We start from the raw sequence: 11341 nt of genomic DNA, 5'->3' as shown, positions 1-11341 counted from the left end.
CTTGTGTTCTTATTCTCCGGTTCGTCTTTTATCCTGTGTTGGATTGTTCACCCTGTGTGTATTGGGTTGACCGTGTTTCTTGTTCACCGGAGAATAAAACTTTCATATCGCTATCTGCTCTCTGCGCCTGATTCCACCCACCTTGATTAGATGTGACAGAATCCCGCACCACCATGGAATCAGCAGGAGCAGCAGCGTCTCCTCTCCCATCGATGGAAGAGAGGGTCCTCCATCATACCAGCGTGCTTCACCGGATTGGTTCTGCTATGGACCAAATGATGGAGAGAATGGTTCGATGGGAGAGGAGTGGCCTCCCCACCTCATCTCTAGCAACCCCTTCTCCAGCACCTCCTGTTTCTGCGACCACATCTGGCTCCGGGGCTCTTCGGCTGACACTCCCACGGGAGTTTGACGGATCGGCGGCTGGGTGCCAGGGTTTCCTCCTTCAACTGGAACGATACCTGGCTACTGTGCGTCCTGCTCCTTCTGGAGAGGAGAGCGTGTGCGCCCTCGTCTCCTGCTTGACTGGGCGAGCCCTCGAGTGGGCCAACGCAGTGTGGAATGGTCCGGACTCGGCTAAGGATAATTACCCAGAGTTCACCCGCCGATTCCGAGCTGTTTTTGACCATCCACCCGAGGGTCGGGGGGCGGGTGAACGGCTGTTCCACCTGCGTCAGGAGACGAGGAGCGTACAGGTATTTGCCCAAGAGTTTAGGACTTTGGCAGCAGGAGCAGGATGGAACGACAGGGCCTTGATTGATCATTTTAGATGTAGTCTCAGGGAGGACGTCCGCAGGGAGCTGGCATGTCGGGACACCACATTCACACTGGATGGACTTATCGATCTGGCTATCCGTCTCAACAACCTGCTGGCTGCTCGCGTGCGTTCGGATCAGGTCCTGTCGTTTCCAATCCCCAGCCACCCTGTTCCTATCCCTATGGAATTAGGAGGTACGGCTTTGAGGGGGACCGGAGGAGGATTGTCCTCCTGCACCAGTTGTGCTCGACGAGGGCACACGTCCGACCGGTGCTGGAGGAACTCGTCTAGGAGTCGGGAGGACAGGCGGAACACTGCTCGATCACCCCAGGTGAGTAAGCACCAAACTCATTCAGAGCTTCCTGTCGGTCATGTGTTTGTATTGATTTCTTTCCCTGGGTTTTCCCCCCTCTCTACAGCATAAGGCGCTAGTCTATTCAGGCGCGGCTGGGAATTTTATGGATCGTGGGCTTGCGTTAAGGCTAGGGATTTCCCTGGTGTCGTTAGATCGACCTTTCCCCGTGCACTCCTTAGATAGCCGACCATTAGGGTCAGGAGTAATTAGGGAGGCTACGGTGCCGCTGGACATGGTAACGCAGGGTGATCATAAGGAGCAGATGAGCCTGTTCCTTATAGTTTCACCTGCGTTTCTAGTGGTGTTGGGAGTTCCCTGGTTAGCTCAACACAACCCGGTGATTTCCTGGCGACAGGGGGCTCTTAAGGGGTGGTCAGAGGAGTGTTCAGGTAGGTGTATAGGAGTTGCCGTTGGTGCGTCTACGGTGGAGAGTCCAGACCAAGTTTCCACCGTGTGCATTCCCTCTGAATATGCCGATTTGGCTATCGCCTTCAGTAAAGGGAAGGCGACCCAATTACCACCTCATCGTCGAGAGGACTGCGCGATAAACCTTCTGGAAAACGCTGCACTTCCTAGGAGTCACATGTATCCATTGTCCCAGGAGGAGACAGTTGCGATGGAAACATATGTTTCTGAATCGCTGGGACAGGGGTACATTCAGCTCTCCATATCACCCGTCTCCTCGAGCTTCTTTTTTGTGAAGAAGAAGGATGGAGGTCTGTGTCCGTGTATTGATTATAGAGGTCTAAATTCCATCACAGTGGGGTTTAGTTACCCACTTCCTCTCATCGCTACGGCAATGGAATCATTTCACGGGGTGCGCTTCTTCACAAAACTGGACCTGAGGAGCGCGTATAATCTGGTACGTATCTGGGGAGGAGATGAGTGGAAAACCGCATTTAGTACTACTTCTGGTCATTATGAGTACTGCGTCATGCCATACAGGTTGAAGAATGCTCCAGGCGTTTTCCAATCCTTCGTAGATGAGATTCTCCGAGACCTGCTCGGGCAGGGAGTGGTAGTGTACATTGATGACATCTTGATCTATTCTGCCACACGCGCGGAGCATGTGTCTCTGGTGCGTAAGGTACTTGGGCGACTACTGGAGCATGACCTGTATTGCAAGGCGGAGAAATGTGAGTTTTTCAAACAGTCCGTTTCCTTCCTGGGGTATCGTATTTCCACCTCCGGGGTGGTGATGGAGGATGATCGCGTTACAGCCATGCGTAATTGGCCGACTCCGACCACGGTGAAAGAAGTGCAGCGGTTTTTAGGGTTTGCCAATTACTACCGGAGGTTTATCCGGGGTTTTGGTCAGGTGGCTGGTCCCATCACCTCACTGCTGAAGGGAGGACCGGTGCGCTTGCGCTGGTCAGCAGAGGCGTGCAGAGCTTTCAGTCGTCTGAAGGAGCAGTTCAACAATGCGCCCGTGTTGGCGCATCCGGACCCCTCTTTAGCGTTCATAGTGGAGGTGGATGCGTCCGAGGCTGGGGTTGGATCCGTGCTGTCACAATGCTCGGGCGTGCCATCCAAGCTCCGCCCGTGTGCTTTCTTTTCGAGCAAGCTCAGCCCAGAGGAGAGAAACTATGATGTGGGGGACCGGGAGTTGTTAGCTGTAGTCAAGGCTCTGAAGGTGTGGAGACATTGGCTTGAGGGGGATAAATACCCTTTTCTCATCTGGACTGACCATCGTAATCTCGAGTACATCCGGGCAGCTAAGAGACTAAATCCATGTCAGGCTAGATGGGCCATGTTTTTTACCAGGTTCCAGTTTACCCTCACATATCGGCCAGGCTCCCAAAACACCAAAGCTGACGCACTGTCTTGCCTCTATGATACCGAGGAACGGTCAGTTGAGCCAACTACCATCATTCCACCGTCATGTCTCGTGGCACCGGTGGTATGGGAGGTGGACGCTGAGATAGAGAGGGCCTCACGGTCAGAGCCGGTCCCTACTGGACAGTTAGGAGGAGCCAAGTACGTGCCGAGGGTGGTCCGGGACAAGCTGATTCGGTGGGCTCATACTCTTCCCTCCTCGGGTCATCCTGGTATCAAGAGGACAGTGCAGAGTCTGAGAGGGAGATACTGGTGGCCCACACTGGCTAAAGACGTGAGATTTTTTGTCTCCTCCTGCTCAGTGTGTGCTCAGAGCAAGGCTCCTCGGCACCTGCCAAGAGGGAAATTCCAACCCCTCCCCGTTCCACAACGGCGGTGGACTTTCTTACCGACCTTCCCCCGTCCCAGGGAAGTACTACGATCCTGGTCGTTGTGGATCGGTTTTCTAAGTCCTGTCGTCTCATTCCGTTGCCCGGTCTCCCTACGGCCCTGCAGACTGCTGTGGCTTTGTTAACCCATGTCTTCCGGCACTATGGGGTGCCTGAGGACATCGTCTCTGATCGGGGTCCCCAATTCACGTCCAGAGTGTGGAGGGCGTTTATGGAGAGACTGGGGGTCTCGGTTAGCTTAACCTCAGGTTTTCACCCCGAGAGTAATGGGCAGGTGGAGCGCGTAAACCAGGATGTGGGAAGGTTTCTGCGGTCCTATTGTCGGGACCGGCCTGGTGAGTGGGCAAGGTATGTTCCATGGGCCGAACTAGCCCAGAACTCCTTACGCCGCTCCTCTACTGACTTGTCTCCTTTTGAGTGTGTGTTAGGATACCAGCCGGTCCTGGCTCCATGGCATCAGAGTCAGACCGAGGCTCCTGCAGTGGAGGAATGGGTACAGCGCTCCAAGGACACCTGGAAAGCCGTTCAGGACTCATTACGGTTAGCGGGAGAACGGCAGAAGAGGAGCGCTGACCAGCACCGCAGTGAGACCCCCGTGTTTGCACCGGGGGACAGGGTCTGGCTCTCGACCCGAAACCTGTCCCTCCGCCTGCCCGGTCGGAAGCTGGGGCCGCAGTGTGTGGGGCCGTTCAAAGTCCTGAGGAGAATAAACGAGGTGTGTTATAGGTTACAACTTCCTAGGTATTACCGTATTAACACCTCGTTTCATGTGTCTCTTCTCAGGCCGGTGGTGGCTCGTCCCCTGAAAGAAGGTGAGGTGCCTGAGGTCCCTCCGCCCCCTCTGGACATTGAGGGGTCCCCGGCGTATACAGTTCGAGGCATTCTGGATTCGAGACGCCGGGTGGGGGGCCTACAGTACCTCGTGTACTGGGAGGGGTACGGCCCAGAGGAGAGATGCTGGGTTCCGGTGAGGGACATTTTGGACCCTTCTCTCCTGATAGAATTCCACCGCCTCCACCCGGATCGCCCAGCACCTCGTCCTCCGGGTCGTCCTCGAGGACGGTGGCGGCGCGCTGCGGGAGCCGTGCGTCAGGGGGGGGTACTGTCACGACTTCCGCCGAGGTTGGCTCTCCTGCCCGTTCAGGCGGTGCTCTGTGGTCGTCGTCACCGTCCTACTAGCCACTACCGATCCCTTTTCGTGTATCTGTTGGTTTTGTCTGATTGGTTTCACCTGTGTGTTGTTTAGTTAATTAGTGTCTGTATAATATGTAGGTTGTCCCGCCCTTGTTTTGTGCGGGATTGTTTATTTGTCATCTATGTCTGTTGGTGTATCTTGTGTTCTTATTCTCCGGTTCGTCTTTTATCCTGTGTTGGATTGTTCACCCTGTATGTATTGGGTTGACCGTGTTTCTTGTTCACCGGAGAATAAAACTTTCATATCGCTATCTGCTCTCTGCGCCTGATTCCACCCACCTTGATTAGACATGACACAGCCCATGTTAATTCATGGTGGTATTTGATGGCTCTCGGAAGATGTTAGGTGACTTGCTGAGAGGTATCAGTAGTTTCACAAGGCTTAATTCAGGCATGAATCACCCCCCAAACACACCCTTCCAGCCCTCCCAACCACTCACTTGGCAACAGCCTGCCTCACTGCCTGATAGTCACCAGCAGCAGGTCAGAGTGAAATACTATTTTTTTTGTTGAAATGCCATGTCGGCTGTTGTGCAACTTAAAAGTAGCTCAAAAACCTGCAACCCGCGACCAATACATTTTCACCCTCAATATCGTTTTCAAAGTAGCCCAATTTCCAGTAAAATCGCGAACATGGAAACCCTGTTACACCTAGACTTATAGCCTGAATTGATGCACCCACTGTGGTCCACACGTAATCACTGCCTTGTCAACGAGCATCATGGCCACTCATCTCTGACAAAATGTAATTGTTCTCCTTGAAACCACAATGCAATTTGGAGCATATACTACCTGGTTTCCAGTCAATTCTCATATTTTTCATGCGGCTGACATGCATTAATGTTAAATAATTGTGTCATAGCCTATAGTTTTTTGGGCATGTTGTATTAATTGTGATAGGCTCACGTTTTACCGGTAATATCAAATTCAGTGAGTTGTGACGTATTTAACCTGTGTGTTGATGTGTTGATACTGTCACTATTAGCATGGCTCTGGAAGTGTTTTGCTCTATTTGGATGCCTCCTAGTGATGCAACAGTTGTTCTGGAACCTCTAAAGCTAGATTGGGCAAAATGTAGTGGATACCGGTGATGGAAATGTGGATTTTTGTGCTTTTCTAATAACCAATTTGACTGGGTTAATGTAAGTGACTGATTGATCGTGCCTGGGAGGAATCCTCACTATCAGTATCTGCAATTTGGCAGTACGCCCAGAACCTTGTGTTGAGAACGAATGATATCTCAGCTTCAAGGTCTCAGCTTGGAGAGTAGAAGCCTCGTATGCTAGAAGTGATAGAAACAAGGATGTATTTCCCAGAAACTAATAGTGTATATCATTGGTAACTCACGTTATCATGGTCCAATGATAGGTGCTCCATTCTGTGGACTGAGAATAAAAATACTTTGCACAACACACACATTTAGATTATTTTAGAATTGTAAAACTACATGTAATTTACCAAAGTTAGTGTAATTGTCTGTAGTTCTTGAAATTAGAGAAAATTAAAGGACATCTCGAGAAAATATTGCAATTTATACATGAAAAACGTTTAAAAAATCGATATATTTATTTGTTAATCTTCAATCTATAATCCCCATTAGTTTGATATCAAAATCGATCAGTTCAGCAAACAATGACGTTTCATATTTCACCCTTTGAAGTGTCTTCATGTGTACATGCAATTTCATGTTAACCATATATCGTTGGCCAAATTGGCCTGTGATGATCCGTAGGGCCGTGATCATTGACCATTCACATTACACAATAGATTTGAAGCGTGCACTCCAAGCCGCACTCCATGGTAATAACTATAAACAATAACTGATGGCCCACTCTCCCGATCGCAACAGATAGTTCTGCTGAAATGTAACAGATTCGGTGGATTTACGTGGATTCATGGACGCACAGAACTTCTGGATTAGACGGAGTTAAGGAAGAGAAAGCAGCGAGATCGGTTTATGGGTATGAGATCTGTCAGACATTTCCACCCGACCTAATTAAAGCACCCCCTGGTCCAGCTGAGTAAGTGGCCATGAAGTTAAGGACGATTCCACCAACTCCATGGGCCTTTTCTACAATAATATTCAACTATATTTAAATAAAATATATACATTTTATCATACAAAATACATACAATTGACATAGAGACATATCGGAAAATGTGGTGTCCTCCAGTTTTAGAATATCCTGATGGATTATTGTTTCTACCTAAGAATTGGCTGTATCAAGCTCTCTGGTCGCTTCATTCAGCAACAAATCGTCTGCCTTTGAAATCATCCGGTTTCAGTGTTTTACTGGGTATGTCCTGGGCGCCAAATTCCACCTCGAAAACCCCCTCTTGATGTGTAGGGCCTTCTGTGCCGGTATACGCCGGGAGGAGTCTGTATATATATAAAATATATATTATATACAAATGTTTAAATACATTTCAGATATATGAATATATTAACAATATATACACTGTATATATAGTTACCGAAGTCATTCATAGTTAGTGTCCATAATGCTTCAGGTATCCTTTTTGTGGGGGGCTGTCCACTGTAAACACAAGATAAGCTTTTTAAAATAGGGTACACACTTTTTGTTTTTAATGTATAAATATTATTATGGATTTTATTTTTGGACTTACGTCAAAAATAGCGTGATGGGGACAGGCTTCGTAAAGAAGACGCGGTCTCGGTTTGAACCTCGGATTTCTCATCTAATGTTGGATGATCCAAATCAATTATTCCAGGTAGCAGATGTGTATCCTAAAGACGTCTTGAATGATCCAAATAATTTATTCCCAGTAGCAGCTGTGTATCCTATAGACGTTAGATAATATTAACATATAATTATATGAAATATATACATTTATACTTAGAAAAATATGTGCAATTGACATAAATACATACCTGAAAAATTGTTGTCCACCCGTTTTAGAATACAGTGCCTTGCGAAAGTATTCGCCCCTTGAACTTTGCAACCTTTTGCCACATTTCAGGCTGAAAGTTTAGAGGGACGGCCAGGTCTTGGTAGATTTGCAGGTCTTGGTAGATTTGCGGCCAGGTCTTGGTAGATTATGTTTGGCGTAAAAGCAACACAGCTCATCACCCTGAACACACCATACCCACTGTCAAACATGGTGGTGGCAGCATCATGGTTTGGGCCTGCTTTTCTTCAGCAGAGACAGGGAAGATGGTTAAAATTGATGGGAAGATGGATGGAGCCAAATACAGGACCATTCTGGAAGAAAACCTGATGGAGTCTGCAAAAGACCTGAGAATGGGACAGAGATTTGTCTTCCAACAAGACAATGATCCAAAACGTAAAGCAAAATCTACAATGGAATGGTTCAAAAATAAACATATCCAGGTGTTAGAATGATGGCCAAGTCAAAGTCCAGACCTGAATCCAATCGAGAATCTGTGGAAAGAACTGAAAACTGCTGTTTACAAATGCTCTCCATCCAACCTCACTGAGCTGGAGCTGTTTTGCAAGGAGGAATGGGAAAAAATGTCAGTCTCTCGATGTGCAAAACCGATAGAGACATACCCCAAGCGACTTACAGCTGTAATCGCAGCAAAAGGTGGCACTACAAAGTATTAACTTAAGGGGGCTGAATAATTTTGCACGCCCAATTCTTCAGTTTTTGATTTGTCAAAGTTTGAAATATCCAATAAATGTCTTCCATTTCATGATTGTGTCCCACTTGTTGTTGATTCTTCACAAAAAATACAGTTTTATATCTTTATGTTTGAAGCCTGAAATGTGGCAAAAGGTCGCAACGTTCAAGGGGGCCGAATACTTTCGCAAGGCATTGTAGGAAGGGAGTTGTAATCAATAACAGACCTCATTTGTTCTCCTCAGGACTTTAAAGGGCCCTACACACTGCGGACCCAGCTTCCGGCAGGGCAAGCGGAAGGGTAGGTTTCGGGTCGAGAGCCAGACCCTGTCCCTCGGTACAAACACGGGGGCCTCACTGCGGTGGCGATCAGCAATTCCTCTTCTGCCGTCCACTCGCTTGTTGTAGAGATTCCTCGACGGCCCTCCAGGTCTCCTTGGAGCACTGTACCCATTCCTCCACCACAGGAGCTTCGGTCTGGCTCGGATGCCATGGTGCCAGGACTGGCTGGTACCCCAACACACACTGAAAAGGGGACACGTTAGTAGAGGAGTGGCGTAGTGAGTTCTGGGCCATTTCAGCCCAGGGAATGTATCGTGCCCACCCCCTGGCCGATCCTGGCAATATGACCGCAGAAACCTACTCACCTCCTGGTTCACTCTCTCCACCTGCCCATTACTCTCGGGGTGATAACCGGAGATCAGGCTGACAGAGACCCCCAAACGTTCCATGAAGGCCCTCCATACCTGGGACGTGAATTGGGGGCCCCGATCAGAAACGATTTCCTCCGGCACCCCGTAGTGCTGAAAGACATTGGTGAATAATGCCTCCGCAGTCTGTAGGGCTGTAGGGATACTGGGCAACGGGCGGAGACGGCAGGACTTAGAGAACCGATCCACAATCACTAGAACCGTGGTGTTCCCCTGAGATGGCGGAAGATCGGTCAGGAAATCTGCGGATAGATGTGACCATGTCCATTGTGGAACGGGGAGGGGTTGTAACTTCCCTCTAGGAAGGTGCCTAGGAGCCTTACTCTGGGCGCACACCGAACAGGAGGAGACATAACCCTTAATGTCCTTAGCCAAAGTAGGCCACCAATACCTCCCCCGAAGGCTCCCTACTGTCCTCGTCACCCCAGGGTGACCCGAGGAGGGTAGGACGTGAGCCCACCAAATCAGTTTGTCCCGAACACCAAACGGCACGTACTTTCGCCCCGCCGGACACTGAGGAGGTGCGGGTTCCATCCGTAACGCCCGCTCGATGTCCAACTCCACCTCCCATACCACTGGTGCTACCAGTTTTGAGGCGGGAAGAATGGGAGTAGGTTCGGTGGACCCATCCTCCGTGTCGTAAAGGCGGGACAGTGCGTCAGCCTTTACGTTCTGGGAGCACGGTCTATACGACACTGTAAACCGGAACCGGGTGAAGAATATGGCCCACCTTGCCTGACGTGGGTTAAGTCTCCTCGCTGCCCGAATATACTCCAGATTCTGGTGGTCGGTCCAGATTAGAAAGGGGTGCTTAGCCCCCTCAAGCCAGTGTCTCCACACCTTCAGAGCTCTAACCACCGCTAGCAACTCCCGGTCCCCCGCATCATAATTACGCTCCGCTGGGCTGAGCTTCCTTGAGAAAAAAGCGCATGGGGCGGAGTTTTGGTGGCGTACCCGAGCGCTGTGATAGCACGGCACCCACCCCAGCCTCGGACGTGTCCACCTCCACTATGAATGCTAGAGAGGGGTTCGGATGTGCCAACACGGGCGCATCAGTGAACAGCGCCTTCAACTTGTTGAAAGCTCCTTCCGCCTCTGCTGACCACTGCAACCGCACCGGGCCCCCCTTCAGCAGTGAGGTAATGGGAGCCGCTATCTGGCCAAAACCCCGAATAAACCTCCGGTAGTAGTTGGCAAAACCCAAAAACCGCTGCACCTCCTTTACCGTGGTCGGAGTCAGCCAATTACGCACGGCCCTAATGCGGTCGCCCTCCATCACCACCCCCGAGGTGGAAATGCGATAACCCAGAAAGGAGACGGCTCGTTTAGATAACACGCATTTCTCAGCCTTTACGTATAGAGTATGCTCCAGCAGTCTACCAAGCACCTTACGTACCAGAGACACATGCTCGGTGTGAGTGGCCGAGTAGATCAGAATGTTATCGATATAAACCACCACTCCCTGTCCGCACAGGTCCCTGAGAATCTCGTCTACAAAGGATTGGAAGACGGCTGGAGCATTCTTTAACCCATACGGCATGACAAGGTACTCATAGTGGCCTGATGTGGTACTAAATGCGGTTTTCCACTTGTCTCCCTTCCGAATACGCACCAGACTATACGCGCTCCTGAGATCCAGTTTTGTGAAGAACTGCGCTCCGTGAAATGATTCCACCGCCGTAGCGATGAGAGGTAGAGGGTAACTATACCCCACTGTGATGGCGTTTCGACCTCTTATAATCAATACAGGGACGCAAACCTCCCTTTTTCCTCACAAAAAAAGAAACTCGAGGAGATGGGTGAGTGGAGGGCCGAATGTACCCCTGTCCCAGCAACTCCGTGACATATGACTCCATCGCCAACGTCTCCTCCTGGGACAACCGGTACACGTGACTCTTGGGAAGCGCAGCGTTTACCTGGAGATCTATCGTACAATCCCTTCCCGGTCGATAAGGTGGTAATTTAGTCGCTTTCACTTTACTGAAAGCGATTGCCAAATCGGCATACTCGGGGGGAATGCACACTGTGGAACCCTGGTCTGGACTCTCCACCGACGTGGCACCGAGGGAAACTCCCATACACCTTCCAGAAAACTCCTCTGACCACCCCTGGAGAAACCCCTGTCTCCACAAAATTTTAGGATTGTGCCGGGCCAGCCAGGGGATCCCCAGCACCACTGGAAACGCAGGCGAATCAATAATAAAAAGACTGATACGCTCCCTATGATTCCCCTGCGTCACCATGTCCAGTGGGACCGTGGTCTCCCTGACCATCCCTGACCCTAATGGCCGGCTATCTAGGGAGTGCACGGGAAAAGGAGAATCTATCGGTATCAGCGGAACCCCTAACTTAAGGGCAAGTCCGCGATCCATAAAGTTCCCAGCTGCGCCTGAATTGACTAGCGCCCTATGCTGGGAAGAGGGAAAAAAGTGAAGGAAAAAGGTTAAGACAAACAAATGGCCAACAAGGGGTTCTGGGGTGATCGAGAAGCGTTCTG

General features: G+C 50.0%; 1 long non-coding RNA gene across 1 annotated transcript; it reads right to left on the bottom strand.

Annotated features, from left to right (window-relative positions):
* Positions 1 to 6744: 6744 nt before the first annotated feature.
* LOC135514528 (uncharacterized) lies at positions 6745 to 7356 on the bottom strand. The gene is made up of 3 exons (XR_010451686.1): positions 7160 to 7356; positions 7007 to 7068; positions 6745 to 6911 (listed from the first exon to the last, which is right to left on the bottom strand). It is a non-coding gene; the product is annotated as an uncharacterized LOC135514528 (long non-coding RNA).
* Between the last annotated feature and the right edge of the window lie 3985 nt (positions 7357 to 11341).

Source organism: Oncorhynchus masou, chromosome 26 (assembly GCF_036934945.1).
Source record: "Oncorhynchus masou masou isolate Uvic2021 chromosome 26, UVic_Omas_1.1, whole genome shotgun sequence".
Classification (NCBI taxonomy): domain Eukaryota; kingdom Metazoa; phylum Chordata; class Actinopteri; order Salmoniformes; family Salmonidae; genus Oncorhynchus; species Oncorhynchus masou.
Note: the sequence above shows the minus strand (reverse complement) of the source record. Positions and strands in the feature narration are given on the sequence as shown.